Raw genomic sequence first — 25,131 nt, 5'->3', positions numbered from 1 at the left:
CCTCATCGCCAACCCCCGCATGAGCAAGCGTCAAGGTCGAAGGATCAAACACAACTTTAAGTTTATAACGGAGAAACATAGAAGAAAAAAAACTCTTGGAGGCGCAGTTCCAGTAATATATCAACATTTATCAGATAACTTCTAGAAAGATGTCTTTAAAACTCTCTACACAAAGTTTTAATGGAATGCTGGTAGCTTACTGTAGAACTAAGTGTGTAAAGCTATATATCGCTTTTGTGGAAACATCTATGATTATCGCAATTCAGCATAGTTTTCGGAAATTTTAAAAAAAAGTGAGTAAATCTTGAAAAATCTTCACTAGACTCATGGTGGATATTAGTGACTAAATCATTGAACATTTGTGAGAAAATGTAGGTTTTTTTTACGTAGGTATTTCTCAAAAAATCCAATTGAGAGAATGCATAATTCATTATTTGTTAAAAAAAATCCCATGTTTTTGTAATTTAAAAACGTTTTCAAGAGTTTCCAATTGTTAACCCTCTACTAGCAGCATTATTTTTTTTAATAACAAGAAAACATTACATAGCATACATTTTTCCACTTTCTATTTCTATTTTAATTCTATTTATACTTTAAAAATCCACTTGGTTTTTTTTTGTCATCTGAATCCGAAGATATTTCGATATTCATTAGAAGTTTGACACGTGGCTACAACTTTTGTAAATATCTAAGGCTACCGATTTTATTCGCTTTTTTGATATGAGTATGATGTGAAAAAAAGCGATGTGGTGCAACCGTTCTTACACACGGTACTCCCAACCCCCCTCAGAGAGTCGGAGGTGCAACTTTGACTATGCATATCTTTCTAGTTTTTGAAGTGATTTTAAAACAATTTTGAGCAATGGAACCCGACCCTATTCAAGATTGATGTTCATCTTTGGGTTTTTGAAATAGATGTGTCTACCCAAAGTTATTAAGCAAAAGGCTCTTCCTAGTTACTTGAAAAACGCATTTTTTTTATCACAAATTCAACGATAAAGCAAAATATAAAGTGATGACATCTAGTTTTTCGACATTAACTTGCTTGATTGAGTCTAGTGAACATATTTGAGGAAAAATTAAAATTTTTGATCACACACAAAATTTCTTTAACCCAAAACATTACGAAAAACCCTATTTTTTACCCGGTTGCATGTATCTCAAAATACTGTAGAGTAGAAAAATAAATTTTTGACTACACTCAAAGTTACTTTTACATACCAAACAACATAAACAACTTATTTCCTGAGTTTGTTCGTCTGTAAATAAAATTCAAGGCTTTGACATGTAGTTTTTTCTGCATGACATAACTTATAGAAGTCAAGTGAACATAAGTTTTCTACTTATTTTACTACTCAAACACATTCACTTGACTTCTACAAGTAGATTTATGCCGAGAAAACTACAAATCATAGTCTTCAGTTTTGATTTACAGACAAAAAAGCTCAGGAATTACGTTTTTGTGTGGTTTTCTGGGTAAAATGAATTTTGAGTGTAACGGAAATTCATTTTTTTACTAAAACAAAAATTTCAATTTCTTCTCAAAGATGTTCTACAAGTAAATTCATGCCGAAAAAACTACACGTCATAGCCTTGAATTTTTATTTACAGACGAACAAATTCGGGAAACACAGTCGACTCTCTACAACTCTTTAGTCTATAACTCAATGTATTTTATAATTCGATGGATTTTTCAGTCTCTTCAAATTTCCTTACACCGTGCTCTTCATAAGTCGATATTTCTAAAACTCGATATCTCCATTAGTCGATGTTACGTGAGAGGAAAATTTTTCTCCATAACGCGATATCTAGTTTAAAATCCTTCGCATTCGGGGACACATGGATCAATTATTATTTGGAAGTGAATGAATACCTACAAGTTGTGAATAAAATGTATGGAAAAATATGAAAAACAAAAAACAAATATTGTTGGTAAAACTAACGTGATTTTCCGAGCATTTCGCAAAAAGTTTTTAAATCATAATTTTTAAAACACTATCAAGAAAATATTTTTTTTTCCTTACAGAAGTGATCACATATGTATTTGAAATACAGAAATTTGATCCTTCGCTTTTGGAATTTTTTGTGTAAGTATATTCTATAACTCGATAATTCTATAAGTCGTTGGTCCCTTCAATATCGAGTTATGGAGAGTCGACTGTAAGTTGTTCATATTGGTTTGTTGGTAAAACCAATGTTAAGTGTAGTCAAAAATTGATTTTTCTGTTCTACAATATTCACTTCACCACTGCAAGTAAATTCATGTCGAAAAAACTACATGTCATAGCCTTTAGTTTTGATTGACAGACAAAAAAGCTCAAGAACTACGTTTCTTGTGTGGTTTTCTGGGTAAAATAAATTTTGAGTGTTATCGGAGATATTTTTTTTCACTTAAACATGTTGACTCGACTTTCACAATCAATTTAACGTCGAAACAACTATATGCCATCGCTTTGATTATTGAGTTACAGGCAAACGGGTCCAGAAAATTGGGTTTTCATAATATTTTGGATAAAATAAATTTTAAGTGTAATCAAACATTTCAATTTCCACAAGTGAATTAATTCCGAAAAAACTACATGTACAGCCATGAGTTTTTATTTACAGACAAAAAAGCTCAAGAAATACGTCACCATACTCAATCAAGCAAATCGATGTCGAAAAAACTACATGTCATCACTTTAAATTTCGTTTTATTGTCGATTTTGTGAAAAAAAAATGCGTTTTTCAAAAAAAACTAGGGAGTGCCGTTTGCTTAATTACTTTTGGTAGACGCATCTATTTTAAAAATGAATATCAATCTTGAATAGTGTCCGGTTCCATTGCTGAAAAAAAATTGAAAATCGCTACGAAAACGTCAGAGATATGCATGTTCAAAGTTGCACTTCCAACTTTTTAAGGACCCTTGGTAGTTGGCGTAAGTGTTCAGCCCCTTGGTAGAAGAAGAGTTAAGGAATTCGCATTTATTTTTGTAGTATCACTTTGGCCGTTTAAGGATTTTGAAAACTAAAAAAACCTTCATATTCTAATGTTTAGAATTCTTAGAGACAATTCATCCGTTTTGTATGATTCTTTTAGAGTAGCTTCTTATTTCCTGACATGGTATAGCCTATGTTTTGGTTTTTTGATAAATTGAAAAAAAAAATATAATGGCGGCCAAAAATGATGAACACCGACGCAGATTCTGAAAATAGAAGATTTTTTGTAAACATGTTTAAATATGGCGCAACAAACGAAAAAGTTACGGCGATTTGAATATATGTTTGTGTTAAAAAAAAAACTTTTGCTGTTGGTAGGGGTTAACAAAATATCCATAGATTTCTCATATCAGACCGGTTTTTGATTTTTTTTTTCGATACATATATTTAAAAAAAACGACCATTTCCATTCATCTTCAAACTGTTCTTTTTGGCCTAATTATTTTATTTTCATATTGGCTAGCATATCTTTTTATGACAATGTGGAAAATTTTCACCTATTCACTCACAGTTTTGAAACAAGTTTAGGATTTTCTAGCAGTCCTCCAACGCACTATGGTCCAGGAATCAGTTTTACGCGGAAAGATGTTTTTTGAGCTTTAGAATGAAACATTAGACAAAAACGGTCTTCTACAAAGTTGTTTGTATAAGTTAAGCCCTTTTTTTGGTGTTATTGAAAATTAGGGTGGACCACATTTTCATAGAAATTGTGTAACTAACTTTCTTATTTGTAGAAACTATATTATACATGCTTCAGCAAAGTTATAGACCATTCAATTTCAAGCAACTTTGTCAAAAAAAGTTTTTTTGTATCTCTTAAATTGACCGATTAAGAGCTTTTTTCCTGCAGTGACATATTTTTTTTTTCTTTCTTTATTTTAGTGTTTTTTTTAACTTAAAGCTAGTTCAACACTCATAGGGTGACATAGGGTGGTCCGAACAAAACTGGTGTTCTGGCTCTAGAGTTTTCAATTCAAATTTCTCATCAAAGTAGTCTATGAAACACGTATGGGAGTTATTGTTGTTATTCTCTCAAAAACATGCCTACTTTGATTGTGAATATCTCTGATTGTGGCAAACATAAAAAATATCTTTTGACGGCGTTCAAAACACAAAATAAAAATGTATATTATATCAAAAAGTTACAGATGTGTTGTTTTTGTAACTCTAATAAAAAGTCTTGAAAGTCAAATATTTTTTATCACAAAAACTTTAATAACTTTTGAACTAAAATAGATATCAACAATCTTTTTGCATGAAAATTTGCGTTTTGTTAAGATCTAAAAGTCGTTTATAGACGACTTTGACGAGAAAATAATATTAAAAAAACTAGAGTTGAAAAACTTATTTTTGTTGGACCACCCTGCGATGATTAGGAAAAAATGCTCAAGATTGGTCAAATTTTGTGCTACAGAAAACCCTTTTTTTGGCAAAGTTGATCAAAATTTCAAGTTCTACCGCTTTGCCAAAGAGCATATACCAGTATTTTTGCAATTTTATCTTGTCTTTTGAATGCCGTCAAAAGATATTTTTTATGTTTGTCCCAATCAGAGATACCGTAAAACGGGGTAACTTTGATAATGCGGGTAACTTTGATAGTGCGAAACCCACAATATATTAAACGAAATAACGAAGTTTCTGTAAATCGGTTAAGCAAAACGAATGCAGAAGTAAAGAGTATTAGTATGACACTTTATGTCAAAGATATTTTCGTTGGAATCAAGTGCATTTGAGGATTTTTATGCAAATATTAAAAATTTACCAGATTTTACCATTTTTGCAACGCTTACAAACATGCTCCAAAATCGTGCTGGTGTGAAGCGGTGCTGTCAGTCGTGTTCCTGATTAATCGGAGCCCAACCTCGGCTGTTCCAAGAAACGTTACGCCTGCTGAACTATGGTACGGTTGGAAGCCAAGTCTGGAGAAGGCGCGAGTTTTTGGTTGTCATGCGTATGCCTGGATACCGAGTCAACGGAGAAAAAAGCTCGACGCGAAGAGTCGACAGCTGATCATGGTTGGTTACGCGCCCAATGGCTACCGGCTGTGGGACGAGGACGAAAGGAAAATCGTGATTGCTCGTGACGTCAAGTTCAATGAAAACTACTTTCCGTGGGCCAACAATGCAAGAGATTGCGTGGAAGAGAGACTGGTGGTACCCTTGATCTACGAGCAAGAGGGGGAAGAACATGCCAAGGAAGCCATTGATGAGGACGCCATCCAACCTCATGATGCGGCGGTCGGTCCGTTCGACCCGTCCGACCACGAAGGCGAACTTCTAACCGTGGATGATACCGATGACGAAGCTGCGACGGAACTAGCCAACCCTGCACTCCCTTCGCAATCAGATCTGGACATGTCCTCCGGTCCTAGAGGCGAGCAGTTCGAGAGGCGCGCCGGGAGCGCCATTTTCCGGGTAAGTTCCTTGATTATCTTACTGGATTTAGAGCTAGTGCTGTTGGTCCTCCCTCCCCTTCAGACGTTCCCGAAACATACGATGAAATCCGTACCCGTGAGGATCGTGCCCTCTGGAACCAGGCGGTGCAGGACGAGCTCCGTTCAATGAAAGCCAACGATGTCTGGAGGATGGTGGCGTGCCCCGCCGGCGTGAAGCTACTCAAAACGAAATGGGTATTCCGACTCAAGGAGGACGAGACTGGACGATCGATTCGGCATAAGGCGCGACTGGTGGTCAAGGGTTTCCTTCAACGTCCTGTAATCGATTTCGAGGACACGTTCGCACCAGTGGCTAAGCTGTCTACTGTGCGAGTGGTGTTAGCCGTTGCGGTTCATCATGGTTTCAAGGTGCACCAGATGGACGTCAAGACAGCGTTCCTCCACGGTATGCTGAAGGAAGATTTGTTCATGGAAGTACCCCAAGGCGTGAAGGCGAAGCGCGGCAGCGTGTGCAAGCTGCAGAGGTCGTTGTACGGGTTGAAGCAAGCACCACGTGCTGGAACGAAAGGTTCAACTCAGCGCTTCTGAAGCTGGGATTCAGCAGATCCCACCGTGACTACTGTCTCTACGTGTGCAACACTGAAGGCGATGAAGTTTTCTTAGTGCTTTACGTCGACGACCTCCTGATAGCCGGACGGAACATTCGAACAATTGAGATGCTGAAGCGCCGTCTTTCCGATGAGTTCGAAATGACCGCTTGCGGCGAAGCAAGGTTTTTCTTGGGGATGCGGCTCGCTTATAATCCGGAGCATGGTGACCTGAAGTTGACCCAAGAAACAGCTGCCACGAAGATCTTGGAGAAGTTTGGTATGACTGAATGTAACCCCGCCAAGAATCCGATGGAGAAAGGATTGCAGCTGTATCGTGAAGGATGTCGCACTTCCCAGCCATACCGGGAGTTGCTGGGCAGCCTGATGTATCAAATGCTGTGCGTACGCCCGGATTTGTGCTACCCGGTCAGCTACTTGGGAAGGTTCCAGCAATCACCAACGGACAATCACTGGCAGGCGCTGAAGCGAGTTGTCAGATACCTCAAAGGGACGGCTACCCTGGGACTACACTACAAGAGAAACGAGGACAGCAGACCGCTCGTCGGATACGTGGACGCCGACTGGGCATCCGATGCGGAAGATCGGAAGTCGGTAACAGGTTTCCTGTTCAAAGTCTACGGCTCGACGGTATCCTGGGCTAGTCGGAAGCAGCCAACGGTCTCCATATCGTCAAGCGAGGCCGAATACGTCGCACTGAGTGCAGCCGTACCGGAAGCTATCTGGTTGTCCGGAATTTTAGAAGACCTCAACTGCAAGAAGCTGGCGGACCCTGTACCAATAGACGAAGACAACCGTGGCTGCATAGGGCTGGCCAAGAATGCTGAATCGAAGCGCATCAAGCACGTGGATATCAAACACCACTTTATCAAGGACCATGTGGCTGCCGGGACCATCTAGTTCGAACCGATCAGCACCACCGAGCAGCAAGCAGACCTTTTCACGAAGGCGTTAGATGTCACCCGGTTCCAATCCCTCATGAGCAAGATCGGGGTCATCGATTGAGAGGGGGTGTTAGAAATCTAACACTCGCTGACTGCTGTATTCACATCACAGCAACCATAGACTTATAAACTGTAATGTAATTTATTCCAATTCCAATCTTAACCGTCATCCAATAAAGACGTTTGTAATAAAGCTCCAGTTTTTCAAGCTGCGTTTTACTCTAGATTTCAAGATAGCGCAACCCTGGTTGGGTGGTCTATCGAAGACTCTTCACCAACCAAGAAAGACAAAAGTGGGAAGGTTCACATCAACAAAAATTCAATTATTGCCAATGAACAGTTCGGATTCCGGCATGGACATTCGACCACCTATCAACTTTTACGTGTAACAAATTTAATTCATTACAACTAATCTGTTCAGCCAGTCTGGCATCTCTAGACATACAAAAAGCAGTGTAACAGTGTTTTGAATGAAGGATTAATCTTCAATTTTGCAACATGCAGTGTTGGAACAATTTTGGATATGATTATAAACCCCTCTATCGGCAGTTTCATATTTTACCGTTAGAAAAAAATTCAAATCGCAATAACTTTTTTGTTTCTTGATATTTTTGCATTATTTTTTCACAAGTTCTCTAAAAACACTTCTAGTTGTAGAATCTGTGTCAACATTGATCATTGGTCATCTGGATCCAGAGATATTCCGAAGTTATTTGGGTGACCGACGCGTAATCATAACCCACGTTAATTTCTCAAGCTACAGATTTTTTATAATATTCGGATATTGTTCGGAACAACACATTAATGAGAGTATTTTATGAAAAAATGAAGCAATTTGGTGCAGCCGTCTTTGAGTAATGAGCATTTATGTTGCTGGTACCACGCTGACCAAATAAGTATCTGGAGAACTTCAAAAAACCTCATTTCGTAATTTTCAAATATCTCTAAGAATACTTTACCAATTTGTAATTTGCCCACATCTTACTTTTTCGATAAGTTGACGTGAAACAAAATGGCCGCCTAAGACATTTTGTATGGAAAATGTCGGTCCCCCAAGGAACATTGGAATATCTTTAAAACCAGATCACCAATTATCAATATCAATGTCGGGTTCTTAAACTAGAAGAGTTTTTTGAGAACTTGTGAAAAAATGGTGCCAAAATACCGAGAAACTAAAAAGTTATCGCGATTTGAATTGTTTTCATGCGTTAAAAATGAAGCTGCCTGTAGAGCGGTTAAGATGATATTTCATATTATTGAAATTTGAGACAAATGTAATTTTGTCAAAAAAATAAATGCAACTTTATTCCGCAACATCGATCCCCGTGATCGAGCTATTTTCATAGCATCGAAACATGTTTGACATAGATACTGCGAGCCATAACCAGAATTCATCGAAACAAAAAATCACATTAATAAATTCAGCAGCAATCGGTGAACCGGATTCTCCGCCGACGAAACCGGCTGACTGACTAGCCTAGTTGCCTGGCAGTGGCAATCGGATGTATATTTAAGTAGGTAGGTACCATGCCAGACGCACATAGCGGCAGACATCGGCCTCCTCAAGGTTCTATCAATAATGTCACACTTGGCGATTGAATTGAACGATGGAATTTTAATTGAATAAAATATACACATCTTATGGGACATGGATGGACACTAGAGTGGCCCTTAATAATCAAATTATCAAAATCTCAAGTTACACTCCTCAAATTCATTTGGATCTTCAGATGTTACTGTGCAAGGTTGACCGGACGCCGTCAACTCTAAGAGAGGGCTAAACGAGCTTGAGGTTTGTAAGAAGAAAATTTATCAGATATATTGGAAAAACGGAATTTTTGGAATATAGATGACGTTGTTGTCGATGAATTGATTGCATTATGTACTTGAATATTCTCCAATCAATTTAGAAGCGATTGCAAACGAAAGACTTTGAGTAACTAAAGATTTTTATAGTTTGATTTGTCTCATATAAAAATGGATCACCTTAATAAACACAGAGGGCGTTTTGAGGCAACGAATAACTTTGCGGTAGGTTCGTTCAGTCTGAATGCTTGCGTCTGCGGTGACACAGTAGCCAACTGGTCAAAACCATTCAGTGCCATGATCGTTTTGTCGCTAGGCGCTCAAGTTCATTCATAAAAATGCAAACTTCTCAGACCAGACGGACTAGGCTGAGATCGTTGAGCTGATGGGTGCAACCGCAATGACTGGAGGCCACAGAGGTGATGTCATGTCGAACCGATTGGGGAGGATGTGGACATTTGCAATTCTCCAAGCTTAATGCAACAACAACGGTGCACGCACCATTGACGCTGATCGTGAGTCGCATGTTACACCTATAGCTATGAAAAAATGAACAACGAACGTTCTATCTCCTGAACGTATTGCTTGCATTGATGAAAAGTATTGCCTAAATTAGAACAGGCGGTTTCATTTTCGGAATAATCTAATCAAATGGGTTGAGTATAAGTCTACGAGTAGCGAATTAGAATTCAACGCTTTTCTAACTGTTGTATGGAATAAAGCATTGGATATATTTTTTTGAAATTGTTGTTTGTAAAATGTTCAAAAATATAACACCAAAGCCATTTGCCTGCACGTTTTTTTTTTCAATATCAGATATCTTCAAAGCCCAAAATGCCGTAAAGGTATATGTGCAACGATTCAGCTAAATCATGTTGAGGGTCACGAATTCAAATCCCTCCTGCTCCTTTGAGGCCAATATTTTCTTGGTAATCCTCTGTTTTGTATTGCTGTTTGCATTTGGGATGCAAATCTTGACTAAACGTCCTCCAAATGCGGTAAAACAAATCAATCGAAGAACACCTAGCAACGATTATAGAAATCACCGCCGCCCTAGCAAGAAAATTCTATCTTTGACACCGCATTTCTTGGGAAAAATCTTACCGCATTTGGTGTTCCCGCATTTGATATTTGCATTTCAAACGCACACAGCAATATTAAATGCTATATACCCGTTTTGTTTTCTGTGCCGGAGATGCGTACCGTGCAAAACATTAAGTTTTTGGTCCATAATTCCAAAAACTGTGTAGAATGAGTACAGACAGAAATAAGGTGTTAGTGGAAAAACATGTGCGGAACCTTTTTTTGCCCGAACGTGTGAAAATCAGTGAAATAGAAAATCATCTGTACTGAATTGTACTGAGTCACCAAAAAATCTATTAAACTGTGAAATATCTATACGTAACACTCCAAAGGTGTGATGATTCTTATCGAGAATAATGCTGAAACTAGACTGTTTCGATATTAATGAATGTTCCAAAGCCTGATTTCTGAAAATGTGTGAATATTACGCATTAGCTGTTCCGGAAAATTTTGTATTTTGCCTGAAATATAAACGTCAATTGCAAGGTAACGTGCTCTCAAGCTATGTCAGGCTAGAGACTACTATCGAACGCTCATTTATTCCGTACTTTTTAGCATGGTGAATTTTCATAATTTCCCGATGTTACCAGTGTGTTTCCTTCGCACGAACACATCAAGGCTCTAGACGAATGCAATAGTGAAAAAGTTATGTGAATTCGTTGAGTTGTTCTCATGCCAACTCATGACATACAAACACCATCCCATTTTTTATTTTAAATGTACAAGATAAGCGTCCAGCAAACCAACCAAACAAAAGGCAATACTTACATCCTTGCCAAAACCTTGTGTGTTATACCTTAGGTCAATAACCAGAGTAAAAAATATAAATTCAAATCCTAAAATGCTACAGAAAACGTCAACTCGGTTTCATGTCGATGTGTTTCACTTATTTGTGAATATTAAGTGAATTTGGAAATCGACGGAAAATTAAGGCAGGTATTTGAAAATAACAAGCATTAGCCAACAGCAGCAGCAATTCTGAACATCTGCCAACCAATCATGGCCCTTCTAACTAAATTTCAGCTTAATCCGCTAGAAATTTACATGAATCTTCCACAAAATAAACCCAGCCACGCTCAACAATCACGACACCGACAGAATGCTCCGCATTGTTGACTGTTCTTTGAATCACTTCTCGATGAAACCACCAACCGTCGAAGCGACTGTCATGCTTGATAGAAACTCCTCTGCGATGCAAAGAGGAGGCGATTTTGCCGTTTTTCTGAGGAGAAAAATATGAATTCAACATTTTCAACACGGATCTTCAAGCCATTGGAGTGAGAGTACAAAAAATTGCGATGATTTTTTCTGGTACTCTCTCTCTTTCTCTTGTTGCGATGCTCACTTTTACTCACGCTACAAAAGAACTCTTGAGCTTACCACCCGAACAAGAAAGTCCTCGAGGAATTGTGAAGGAAATATTTTTTGATAGAATTTTACTCTGGTGTGTTTTGCGCTGCATCTTCCTCGCTCAATTTTCGTTGCCTCTTTGCTTAGCATTTTTTCGCTCCCTCGCAAAGAGGCAAAGGAAGCACGCTGCTCTAGAGTATGTCACCGAACTCTGATGATGTGGAGGAGAATTATAAGGCCTGGCGACTGTGATAAACTCATTTTAAGCAGAACGTCTTCCACTATCATCAATCACTTGCTCAGAAGTTGAGGCAGCCGAGAGAGCACGGGCGTGTAGCTAACGCTCAAAAGGTCGCAAGTTCGATTCCCGAATAGCAGAATTTGGGGCAAGTGTGCCATCTTAAGTAAATTGTTCTCTAACTTTGCCTAAAGCTAATAAGATCCACCAATTTAGTTTCATGAGGTTAGTTTCACTTGTTTTCATAACCACTGTGCCGTTTAAAAAGGAAATAATTTCAAAAAGTATTAGTTTTGGAGCTTCTCAAATATCATCCAAAATAACCCATTTTTCGACACTATGGGGCAAGTGTGCCACCCATATGGGGCAAGACGGCCACCGAATGAACATCGCATGTAATTCTACTTGTAATGAAATTTTCTTTATTTCCTATTAATATTACTTACAAAGCAGACGCTAATCGATAATTTAAAAAAAGTATTTTAAGTTTACCGTAATAAGGGGGTGCTTTATAACAAGGTTCAAAACATGCGACATCCTATTACTCAATTCGAATAACTAAAATGGTTTTTTTTGTGTCTCCATACATATTACCTTTATATTACGGTGAATATGTATAATATTTAACTATATCAGCACTAAATAACGGTAAAATATTGATGTAGATAAGTAAAACGGTACTTAATAAGCCGAAAAACATGTTATTATTGAATATTTTGAGAAAAAATCAAATTGGGTGGCAAAAATGTTAGTTATTCTTCTACTATACTTCAGAAACTACTACTGGTGCCTCATTTTGGTTTATTATTATGGTTTTGTTGATTATGTTTACATTTTTATAAATTTCACTCCAACAATTTTTGTTTACCAAATAGGTGGCACACTTGGTAATAAGTATACATTTCAACCAAAATGGATTTCGTATGTAAAACTAAATACTTTCTTCGTTCAAATGCCATGATAACTTACACATTTGAAAAGTTTGACGATGTACAGTACGTTAGAAAAATCTGTTAATAATTTTCATTTTACCATGCTATTTAGAAACAATAAAATCTTATAAAAATCCCCTTAAATTTGGTTATCTTTGCACAAGTCGATGCAAATACGAGAAAAAAAAGAGCAATTTTCATCATATTTTTATCATTGTATTGTGAACTATAAGGAAACATATTGTTAAGCTCAAAGAGAAAATATATGTTGTAGTTTTTATAAAAAGTAGGGGTGGCACACTTGCCCCTATGGCACACTTGCCCCAAAGTCCGCTACTGTTTCTTTTTATTTACTCTTTTAGTTTGGGAGCTATTTATAGCTCATTTCCAAACCTGCAGCAATATAATTTTAAGATCGCACATAAAAATCTATCATATATGATGCATACCTTTTGTTACATGCGATCCGTCATAAATTTACAGTTTTCGTCCGCACACTGAAGTTACCCCGTTTGACGATATGTGAAGACAAAAACAATGGCATCCAGTTGGTACCACCCGGCCTTTTTAATTTTTTATGTGCTGTTTCATTTATTGTAATTTCATGTTAACGTTATTTTTGATATTATTGAAATAAATTTTATTACTTTTGAATGCAAGATTTTTATAAAAATAAAAGAGCATTCCTAAGTTTATGTGATGAAAAACGCGATATATTTTAACCATTATAACAGAATATTGTTTTTTTTTTTAATTTCAAGTTCCATAAAAAATTCAGTAGACATTGCTTGCTGATAATTTTGTTTTAAATTTATTCAAAAATGTTTTATTTGATTCGCAAACACTTACTTCAAACAAACTCCATTGTCACTTGAGACATCAAAAAGTTTCATGATAAGTTAATAAATGAAGGGATATCATTTCAACTTCAAACGATTCGGCAATAATAACCTTTACTTTTAATTTTGTTTCATGGACTTTTGCTTAAGTTCCTAAACTTTTTTCCTAAACTAGTTTAAAACGAAGCCAAGATATTCATTTTTGGATAAAAATATATACATTTCTTGGAAAAACATAAAATACGGAGGACTTTAAAACAAATGCATAAAATTTCCTGTATTCTCATGTTTTGTTTTTTTTTTAATTTTCCGGGAATTCACGGGAAATGACAAATTTATTCCCCGTTTCCCGTGAAGTCAAATTCCGGGAAAATTGAAAACTCTACCACTTAGAGACCAAGAGGTTTATGGAGAGTCTCATACAAACTACCGTACGCTTATGTATGCAGCTGAGTCATTGAAACTTTTAACAAAAGAGTTTCTAACAAGTACTTGAATACTGTGTATGATTATAATGAAAATGTGTATTTTTCAGTATAAACTGCAATTTACTTTTAGGATTTGTTAAATATTTTGTCTAAGAAAATTATTTCGAATATCGAAAATTTGACTGCATTGAGAATACCACCTAGCATTATTTAAAAACCTGTGAATTCTGTAAGAGTTATGTGCCGAATCCTGTTTAAAGTTTTAGAAAAGTCCTGGTCAGTATTGAATAAGAATTCTTTCTAGGATTCCACACGCATTATTCCTAGGAATCATCCAGATATTTTATCCTAGGAACCATCCATATATTTAGAAAACCAGTTTAGAAATCTTTAGTCTTACATTCTGTCAGCATTCTACCTAAGATTTTATTGAAACCATGCCCAAGATATGGTTTACAGTTTGAAATTTTCCCGGGATTTGACTTCCCGAGAATCGGAAAATAAATTTGCCACTTCACGGGAATTCCAGGGAAATTCTCAAAAACGTGAAAATGAAACAAATTCGATGGAATTTTCGCTAGACTCCAAAACAAGAAAGTTTATAACATCAAGCAAAAGTCCATGTGAAGCTTGTGCTTGACAGATCGTATGAAGTTCAAATAATGTTTACCGACATTGAATCAATCCTTTCATGCACTAGAATAGAAAAACAACAAGAGTCCTATGTTCAAATTGTGACTGTTATTTTTATGAAAACTCTATAAGCCAGCTCAATTTATGGAAAAGATCCTTAGAAAAATCTTACATGTCGTATAGCACATAATCTTTTTTGGAGAAACATATCGTCTTAAACGATATATATTTTATCAACCAGTGCTGTTAAATGTTAAAATTTTGGAAAAATTCAAATACTTATAGCATACTTCCATTCGGAATATAGCTTCTGCAAATATTGCCAACCGATAGTTGTTCAGAAATGGTCTTATCAACAACTATTATATTACAGAAAAACAAAATCTCGCATAATTTGTGATTTCGCCCTAAAAGCTAGTGTGTAGCTCCTTGTTCGTAAACAAATAAATGGACCAGGATGAAAACTATCACTACTGGTAGATGGTGGAGGATCTTCTCTTCATCGTAGCATAGCATTATGGAGTAACGTATAGATCCACTCGATTGCACGGTAACAACGAGCTACACACATGGTTACCAATAGCTTTTAGGGCGAGATCACAAGTTATTCGTCAATCCTTTTTTTCAATAGATATACCCGGTAAATACGGCAATCCAGGGAAATACGGGAATCACGGGAAACAGAAAATCATTTCCTGGGATCTCATTTCCCGGGATTGGAAACTCTAATATGGTTAATAGGTATAATTAACGATAATGTAAGTGTAAGTACATGTTTTGATTTACGATTTTTTCTATACCATCTCAAAACTGGTCAAAACGCCGAAACCTTAAGCTGGGTTATATGAACTATAGCAGGCGATGCCGCAACAGCTGATTTCTATTCCATTTTTTGGCATTTACCCGACTGACCTTCTGTCTTTTCGACCTTTTGTCTTTCGATCTTTTGTCATAGATTCATTGACAGACGAGCCAAAATTGTAACCCATTTATCCGTCTGTATTCACACAACACACAAGACATTTATCGTTTGTGGAATATAACGAGCCACACACCATCCACTGTTTGGCGCCGATCATTAATGTCATCACAATTAGGATTAATAACTATTTAACTAGATTTAGCATTTAATTTAGCATACTGATGTATTATCTGATTAAGGTTGAACATAATTTATGAAATTGATTGAAAGCATCAAAGTACTTGCCCAAAAAAATTTGGTTGGTTTTGTTTACGAAACTAAAATTCCTTAACACCCCATTTTGCATTTCCGTCAAAAATCATGCATTTTCATTATTATCTCAGAAATCTATCATAGGATCCTCATAATTGTGTTTGGCTTTTGATATACTCGACGAGAGAATGGCAGTGCTGTCTATTGTTCAATTATTGACATACTAGAAGTAGCTTGAAAGTCGAGTATTGAAAGCATTTTTTTCTCTTATAAGCAGGTAAAATCAAATCACCTGTAAAAAATCTGAACTGCTACGGCAAATGAAATGTAATATGTTGTTAACAAAATCTCAAATTTGTTCTACCAAATTAGGATGCAAGTGTTGTGTAATAACGCTGAACACCAAGATATAAGAAATGAATGTAACGCTTGAAATGATACTAAAATAGAAATCAAAAAATGCAATGTGTCAAGAACTGTTATGGTTCGTCTTTTCTCTGAATATGGTTCGTCCAGCTTATTCGGATCGAAATCCAAACACTGTCATGTCCAGAATTCTTCGAGAGTCCTGTCCAAAATTATATTGAGTCGACCAAATTTCTATAATGTTCTTTCCAATTATTCCGCGGGAAAATTTGCTTATCACTCAGTGACATTGTGTTTGAAAATTAGGTCATTCTGCAAAACCTTTAGTACAGCCTTATGAGCTAGGATATCCTCTAATCCAAGTTGACCAGATATAAGGAGAGTTTTCAAACACTTCTCGGGCCCAACGAAAGGAAGCCGCGTTCCATGCGTTGTTTAGCCATAGAGTAACATTTATGGTTTCATATTACTTCATTGTACTTACGTATTTTCGACTAATTTGTTTTTAAATCGTCTTAGAGGGTTTTAGTCGGCCAAATCATCTAAACTTCGGCAGTAAGATACCCTTGTATGCTAAAATATATAAAATATTTAAAATATTTCTTGCGTAAATAAAAAAAAATATGTTAAAAAAGGCACTAATCAGTCCACTAACAAAAAAGTTTATGCCCTCCAAAGTGTTTTGGGGTTATGCTGACTCCAGAAAATAAATAAAATCTACTACTTTTCGTTATACGAAAACCCCTGATACAAATCTGAGAAAGAAATCACTGTATTCATACCTAGAAGCCAACCAGTAAACCGTCAATTTTAATTTAACGTGCGCATTCCCATGACATGCCTCCCGGCGCAATATGCAACCAGCAGCACTCCGGATCTGCACCTGTGCTTGGACGGGGCGGTGAGCTGCGCTGCCGTTTATTGTCCTCCAAGCCGAAAGGTTGGCGCCCTAATTGGATGCAAACCATTGATTGCCGCACAGCACCCAAAGGTCTCGGCAACGCAAACGGTGATGGGCGGTAGCGTGCTTCTGCTGCACCAGACCGACCAACCAGCCAGGGAAAGCAGAGAAGAGGTGCACTGTGCACACCTCTGTTCGTATAAAGAACCATGTTGCGACGGCCGGCTCATTATGGTTCCAATTGTTCTGGAAAGCGGTCATAAATCATCATATAGGTACAATATTTGATAACAAATACTATCAAATCAATTATATTTTGTCAATCAAAAACACCTTCGAAGTTGTCGTCATTGGTAACACTTCAAAAATTCATATTTTTTTTTCTCTAATATTTTGTGACCAAGATTTTGTATACACAGATTACAGATATTTAAAAAAAATACAGATAAGCAAACAGGTTCTGTTTACAGAATTTCGCCAACATTATACAGATCTGCACAGTTTTTTTTTTGCAACAAAATAAAAAGAGGTTTTAAAAATCTTAAATTTTAAGCTGAGTTGTGATTATTCTGCGTTTATTTTGGGGTATTTCTTTGAATATCTTTAAAAATAATCTTTTTTTTCGGGATACAGATTTAAGATACAGTTATTTTGCTCCAGGATACGGAAATACAGATAATTCAAGGAAAAATAAATACAAAATTTAATATGGCAACCCTGAGCACGCTTAAAAGGTATCTCACTGTATTTCATAAACATGATATTTTGCTGCATCATTCAAGGCTTCACTATAAGTATCCATCACAAACGTATATAAAATTCAAGTTTTTACATTTTTAAGGTATCAATTGATTCAAAATATTATATGTTAGTGAAAATAAAACGAATTATTGCTCAATTTTCAGCCTACAAGCGGTACCACTGTGCGGCGGTGCAGTGCTCGTATATGATAAAAGAGTAACGAGCCGACCGACAAATGACCCTACTGACTGACCAGCCAGCGCTGCCGTCAGAAAGTTGCCGAAATGCGATAGCCATTTGCGGATATTTTTATAATAGAATTTTAATGACACTTACCTTGAATCAAGGGGGGGGCTTCACTTGCATTGCTTATCATAAAAGTCCATTTTCGCGTATACGACGAGGAACTCGAATCGTTGGAGCCACTACAATGCTTCTTCTGCTGGTCTTTTGCCTCTGGGAATGAAACGGGAGAAAGGAATACCGCTTGGTTAATGATTAAATTCCTTAGGATCGGACGGGATATTTTGATTAATTAGTACAAGATTGGACCGATGGATGGGTTGTTGTTTTGTTTTGAAACATTGAATGTTGTTGATGATCGATGACCGCCAAAATGCTTGGAGTTCCGAAGAACATTCCACAGGTGTTGTTTACTGAATGTTTCGCCCTTTGCAGATCAGAAAACTTTATGGTAAGGATTGCAAACAATGGGTTGTTTATTAAAAATTATTTTATAGACATTATTTCAGCAGCAATTCAACTGAAATACTACACTACAGTTTAATTTATGGCAGCTTTCCTTCGTCATATTTTCGAATACTATAGAATTGATCAATGCGTTACACCATTTTGTGTTTTGAGAATGTAGTACGACAATCAATGTTTTGATCGCATTATCGATCATCACAATTAAGATGTTCATAGTACAGGTAAACATCCACTATCCTGTGAATCAACATACTTGAAAATCTGGATTACCCACTGTGCTTTCTTAGGTATTCGTTCAAAAACTATCCTACTTGGGGGTTGTCTACAGTGTTGTAAGTAATCATGTCAACAAGTTTTCTATGATATTCGGCAGCGCTTCTCTTCAACAATCACAGCGTGAGCGATCAAATGAACGTACAGACGAAAAATGTCAATTGAATGCCTCTGGCCACAATTTTGCTAGGGAACGGTACGGTTTTATTCATTTCTATCTATTTTTGTAATAAGAGCTGCTTAAACCGGATGTTTGTCACATTTGTTTTATTATACTACTTATGTCTGAATTCTCCATTCTACATTCTACAATTCTACATTCAATACACATTATTTTGTGTTTTTCTATGTTCATTTTAAAGAACAATACATGGACTGCTGTTTGAACGCTCAGGTTGACCAGGAGGAGGAGTTCAGACCGACGCACGGTGTGCTGGAACACACATATTATCGAACTTGCATGAACCTCCGATCTTTTTTCACTAAAAGTTAGCCTTGATAGTCAAGAAAAGCTTGCAAAATATTAAAAAATCTTTCATCGGCAAAAAAATGAAAAAAGTCGATTTTTGTATTTTTACCCTTCTCCCATATATGAGTTCATAGGAGAATATTAGAGTTATACTAATTTTGATGCATTGCAGACTTATTTGATATACCTAGATCACGAATCGATTACAAGACGTTTCAAATTGAGCATAATTTCTACCTACATTCACACAATGTGACCAGCCCATTGTGGTATGCCGTTTATTAACGACATCGCATTTTTACATAAATTTATTAAGATAAACATACTACAACTTATCAAGTTTCAATCAATGTTTCCTATTCTACTGAATAGTTGAAATTATTGGAGTACGTTATTGAACATGAAGCTTTTTTAAGATAACAGACAATTGTATAATTACATGCAACCATTAAATAAACCGCCATACAATTATATAGGGCAATGTACTGTTTCAATTTTGTATGGTATGTTCACTCTAGCTGATCTTGTTATTCACATTTGTTTTGATTGAAAGATATTCATTGTATGAGTAACTTTTAAAATATTATATAATATATATTTGAAAAGTTGCCATGCCGATTTATATTGAAATCTTGCAGCCGCTGGTTGGTTGCTTTTGCTAAAACCTCACATCATTAACATATCCTTAGTTACCTTCATATACTTAAAACTAAATACATACCATAAAACGGGGTAACTTTGATAGGTTTTTGAGAGAAAATCGAAATTTTTTTTATTTGTAAAACAAGCACTGGTTTGTTAGTTATCGATTGTACATGAAAGATTGCATAACGGTTCGATCTTAATGAATCTATAGTTTTTCATGTAATCGAAAGTCAGTTTTTGGTAATGGGGTAACATTGATAATGAGTAGATAAGCACATGAAAATCCAAAACAAACTATTGTTTGACATCATCACAGTTTGAATTTGATTGGAGAATGTTAATAGAGAAACTGGATTAGATTTTATCAATTAAAGTACAGAATTTATTGAACAAAAAACATCTTTAAAGGGGTTTTCACATATATCTCTGAATAGATATCTATCGATAATCATGTTTCGACATTGAATTAATCATAAATCAATCGTTTTTGGAACATGAATGAGTATAAATCGACTGAATCCCGTAAAGTACATGAGGCGTTGCATACCTCTAGGTTTTTAATGTTAGATGGGAATTTGTGACTTTGATTACAAAAATGATTCCAAATTGTAAAACTGTTTTTCGCTATGAAGTTTGATACCGGTTTTTGGTAATGGGGTAACATTGATAATGAGTAGATAAGCACATGAAAATCCAAAACATACTATTGTTTGACATCATCACAGTTTGAATTTGATTGGAGAATGTTAATAGAGAAACTGGATTAGATTTTATCAATTAAAGTACAGAATTTATTGAACAAAAAACATCTTTAAAAGGGTTTTCAGTCAAAACAAACATAATAAACACCATTATAAGTTGATAATAATGGGTATAAACATATATCTCTGAATAGATATCTATCGATAATCATGTTTCGACATTGAATTCATCACAAATCAATCGTTTTTGGAACATGAATGAGTATAAATCGACTGAATCCCGTAAAGTACATGAGGCGTTGCATACCTCTAGGTTTTTAATGTTATATGGGAATTTGTGACTTTGATTACAAAAATGATTCCAAATTGTAAAACTGTTTTTCGCTATGAGGTTTGATACCGGATTCATGTTCTACTATAGCTAGGCCATCAAGCATACGTACCGAATTCATTATAGTTTCATGAAATAGTGATAGTAAAACAGATTCTTTGTGAGCGTTTTGAAAGTACCAAAATCTCATCATTTTTTAATATTCGAATATAAAGCCTCACATACTCTTGATTGGCACGAAAACAGCTCGGAGGTGAAGTGTCACACTGATACTCCTTAGTTTCGTATTCGTTTTGCTTAACTGAATAACATAATTTTGGTTATTTTGTTTAGTATATGTTGCGGATATACTCGGTAAGTAGGCCTTGACCAGGCAAAACGGTTTTTTTTCGCTGCTTGTCAATTTTTTTCTCTCATTTCAGATACTTCCGAGTTTTTGGATTGCGATTTCGTGGATTTCCTGGGACCATTCCTACGAGGCTTTGGATTGCGATTCAGTGGATTTACAGGGAACATTCCTACGTGGCTTTGGTTTGCGATTTCGTGGTTTCGCTGGGACCATTCCTTCGAGGCTTTGTCTTACGATTCTGTGGATTTGCTGGGACTATTTCTTCAAGTATTTTATTCAAGAGTTGCAGTTTTTTCAAGCATTCAAGTGCCTTTCATTCAAGTTCGTCGTTGAAGTTTGGTGATTCAAGTTCATTTTGGAGTTTCGTTTGTTGTTGAACTTCCAACATAAGTATAAGTATTTTTTATTTTATTTCTTCACTTTACTATTGTTATTACTCTTTCAAACAAATTCACATCTTTTCCCTCGTTGAGTTTCTGTTATGGAAACTGACGAGGGGGAAGGGGGGTCAAAAGATGATGTTCAATCAATTGAAACCTCTTTGAATAAACCTTTTCGTGTAAAGGTTTATCCTTCCAGTTTTTCCGGTCCATTTGTAGTGTATTTTCGTAAGAAAGAAAATCCGATTAACGTTTTATTGATTTCATCTGAAGTTCATAAAAAATACAAATCGGTAAAAGAAATTAAAAAAATTTCTCTCGATAAGTTGAGAATAATTTTTGGATCAAGAGATGATGCCAACTCTCTTTTGGAATCCAAAATGTTTTCTAATTCCTATCGCGTGACGCATGCGAAATAAACGGAATTATTTATGATGAATTTTTGGATTGCGAAGATGTAAGGAACCATGGTTCAGGAATTTTTAAGAACCAATCCCTTTCTTCTGTTGGAGTCCTGGATTGTGTTCGTTTGTCAAAACAATATTTTGTTGGAAATGATACCAAATATATGCATTCGAATTGCATCAAAATTACGTTTTCTGGTTCAGTCCTGCCAGACTTCGTAATTATTGATAATGTAAAATTTCGCGTGAGGCTTTACTACCCAAAGCTCATGCATTGTGACAAATGTCTCCTTTTTGGTCACACTTCCAGTTTTTGCTCCAATAAACAAAAATGTTCGAAGTGTGGCGAAGCGCATTCTTCGTCTGAATGTAATAAAAATTCGGACCTTTGTATTTATTGTAAACAGAAGCACAAATCTTTGAAAGATTGTGCTGTTTACATTGATCATCAATCCAAATTAAATAAAAAAATAAGAAATAAGACCAATTTATCATATGCTGAAATAATGAAATCTTCAGATAACATTTCTTCAGCTAATGTTTTTGAAATTTTGCCCAATGATGATGGAGTTGAATCATTTCATAATTTCAATAATTTTGTTTACAAACCTCCTAGTAAAAGGAGAAAAACTGTTAATATTTCTTCGAACAAACAAAATATTTCTGATGAACCTCAACCATCAACTTCTTTTGATATGAATTTTCCTCCCCTTAAGGCATTTGCACCTCACAAAAATATTCAAGGTTTTGAAAGATTTGATTCTGATTGTTCATCCAAGCCTAATGAGCAGTCCAAGACTAATTCTAATGAGCAAAATAACGAAAATTCAAGTCAGTCAATTTTGAGAATCCTTGAAGAAATTGTTGACTTTTTGGGAGTAAGTGATTTTTGGAAAAAAATCATCAAAATGGTTTTACCATTTTTGGCCACTCTTTTGAATAAATTGAATTCATTTGTTCCCCTCATTGCCTCATTATTTTCTTCCTAATGGCTTCAAATAATTGCAATAATTTGAACATTTTACAATGGAATTGCCGCAGCGTTATTCCCAAAATTGATCGGTTGAAAGCATTAATTACAAATTTTAATGTAGATGTGTTTTGCTTGAATGAAACATGGTTAGGAACATCAAAATTTTTCCGTATTCCACAATTTAACTTAATAAGGAAAGATAGGGATTCATCATTTGGAGGAGTATTAATTGGTGTTCGTGAAAATATTGAATTCAAACATTTAGTTTTATCTTTTCAATCAGAAACAGAATACGTTGCTGTATCTATTAGAAAAGGAAAATGTGAGTTTTCTATTGTTTGTTTTTATATTCCTCCAAATGCAAGTTTTTCGTTGTCTCAAATAAAATGTATTTTGAATGAAATTCCTCCTCCATTTTATGTATTGGGCGATTTCAACGCACACAATTTTGCCTGGGGTAGTGAAAAAACGGATGGTAGGGGTTCTCTAATTATGGATTTGATTGATGATTTTAATTTATATATTCTTAATGATGGATCGATTACTAGGGTTGCTGTGCCTCCCAATAATCATTCATATGTTGATTTATCCCTTTGTTCAAATAATTTATCAATGCAGGAACCAGAACAGGAAATTAGTGTCTGGTACTGTAAAGAAAAATCTCCCTTCTTTTTGGTGGGATGATGAGTGTTCCATTTCTTTAAAGAATAAATCAGATGCTTTCAAATTATTTCGCAGATCTGGTTCCAGAAATCATTATTTATTATATTGTAAAGCTGAAGCACAGTTTACAAGAATAACAAAATTTAAAAAGAGAAATTATTGGAAAAATTTTGTTGAAAATCTTGACAGAGATACTTCTTTATCGAAGTTATGGTCGGTAGCTCGTAATTTAAGGAATTATAAATCGTCTCTTCCCACTGTTTTGGAATATTCGGAAAAATGGATAGATGATTTTTCTTCAAAAATATGTCCTGATTTTGTACCTCCTCCAATACATTTCAAGGCAAATTCTTTGAATTATTTTCCGGAACTTTGCAATCCTTTTTCATTGGATGAATTTAATATGGCGTTATCAATTACCAAAAATACTGCTCCTGGAATTGATAATATTAAATTTATTGTATTAAAGAATTTGCCAGATGAAGGAAAACTTCATTTACTTTCAATTTATAATTCTTTCTTATATCAGAACATTGTACCTCTTGAATGGCGTTCTATTAAAGTTATTAGCATTGTGAAGCCTGGTAGAGATCCTTCATTTGCAGATAGTAGAAGACCAATTAGTTTGCTGTCATGTTTTCGTAAACTGTTTGAACGAATGATTTTAAACCGCCTTGAATTATGGGCTGAAGATAACAAAATTTTTTCATCTTCTCAATTTGGTTTTAGAAGAGGTCGTGGTACCCGTGATTGTGTTTCACTTTTGGCTTCACAAATTCAACTTTCCTTCAATAAAAAGCAGGATGTTGTTTCAACCTTCTTAGATGTTTCTGGAGCATATGATTCTGTTTTAATTGATTTATTGTTCAATAAAATGAACAATTTAAAAATTCCAAATTTGATTTCAAATTTTTTATGTAATTTATTTTCTTTCAAAATTATGAATTTTTTCCATGATGGATGTTCCAAAACTATCCGTTATAGTTATTTTGGCCTTCCACAAGGGTCTTGTTTAAGTCCTTTTTTGTACAATTTATTCACAAGTGACATTGCTTCCATTATTCCTAATGGTTGTTACTTACTACAATTTGCTGGTGATAATGTGATTTCTATTAGTGGCAAAAAATAGAGAGATCATTAGACATTTTATGCAATGTGCCTTAGATAATATTGATATGTGGGCACATGAAAACGGTTTTTCTTTTTCTGTTCAAAAAACAAAATATATTGTTTTTACACGAAAATATTCTTCCACAAATATAAATTTATATCTTAATGGACTTGAAATTGAAGAAGTTGATATTTACAAATATCTTGGTATATGGTTTGATTCTAAATTGAACTGGAACACTCACATCAAATATATTCAAAAAGTTTGTGCAAAACGAATAAATTTTCTACGAACAATCACTGGTACTTGGTGGGGAGCAAATCCTTCTGATTTAATAACCCTTTACAAAACTACTATTCGTTCAGTTATGGAATATGGTTGTTTATTTGGTAGTGCTGCACAAACATATTTTGTCAAACTTGAAAAGATACAATTTCGTTGCTTGAGGATTTGTTTAAAACTTATGAATTCAACTCATACTCAATCAATTGAAGTTTTGGCAGGTGTTATTCCACTTAAAATTCGTTTTCAAGAATTGAACTGTAAATTTATGATGAATTGTTTTTCTAACAATCATCCGATTATTAATATTTTAAGCTCTTTATTTGAAATTAATCCCACGAGCAAAATATTAGACTCCTTTAATCATTGTTCTGTTGAAAATATTGTTTCAATTCCTTGGAATGCATTTTATAATTCTAATAT

The 25,131-nt window shown here is 35.3% G+C and overlaps 1 long non-coding RNA gene across 2 annotated transcripts in view; it reads right to left on the bottom strand.

Moving 5' to 3' along the window:
• Positions 1-25,131, bottom strand: part of LOC110676709 — a 76,273-nt gene that overhangs the window by 21,622 nt on the left and 29,520 nt on the right. For both annotated transcript variants that reach the window (XR_002500642.1, XR_002500643.1), the window contains exon 2: positions 17,753-17,872. This is a non-coding gene — a long non-coding RNA (uncharacterized LOC110676709). The remainder of the gene's footprint in view (positions 1-17,752; positions 17,873-25,131) is intronic.

This window comes from Aedes aegypti, chromosome 2 (assembly GCF_002204515.2).
Source record: "Aedes aegypti strain LVP_AGWG chromosome 2, AaegL5.0 Primary Assembly, whole genome shotgun sequence".
Lineage (NCBI taxonomy): Eukaryota > Metazoa > Arthropoda > Insecta > Diptera > Culicidae > Aedes > Aedes aegypti.
Note: the sequence above shows the minus strand (reverse complement) of the source record. Positions and strands in the feature narration are given on the sequence as shown.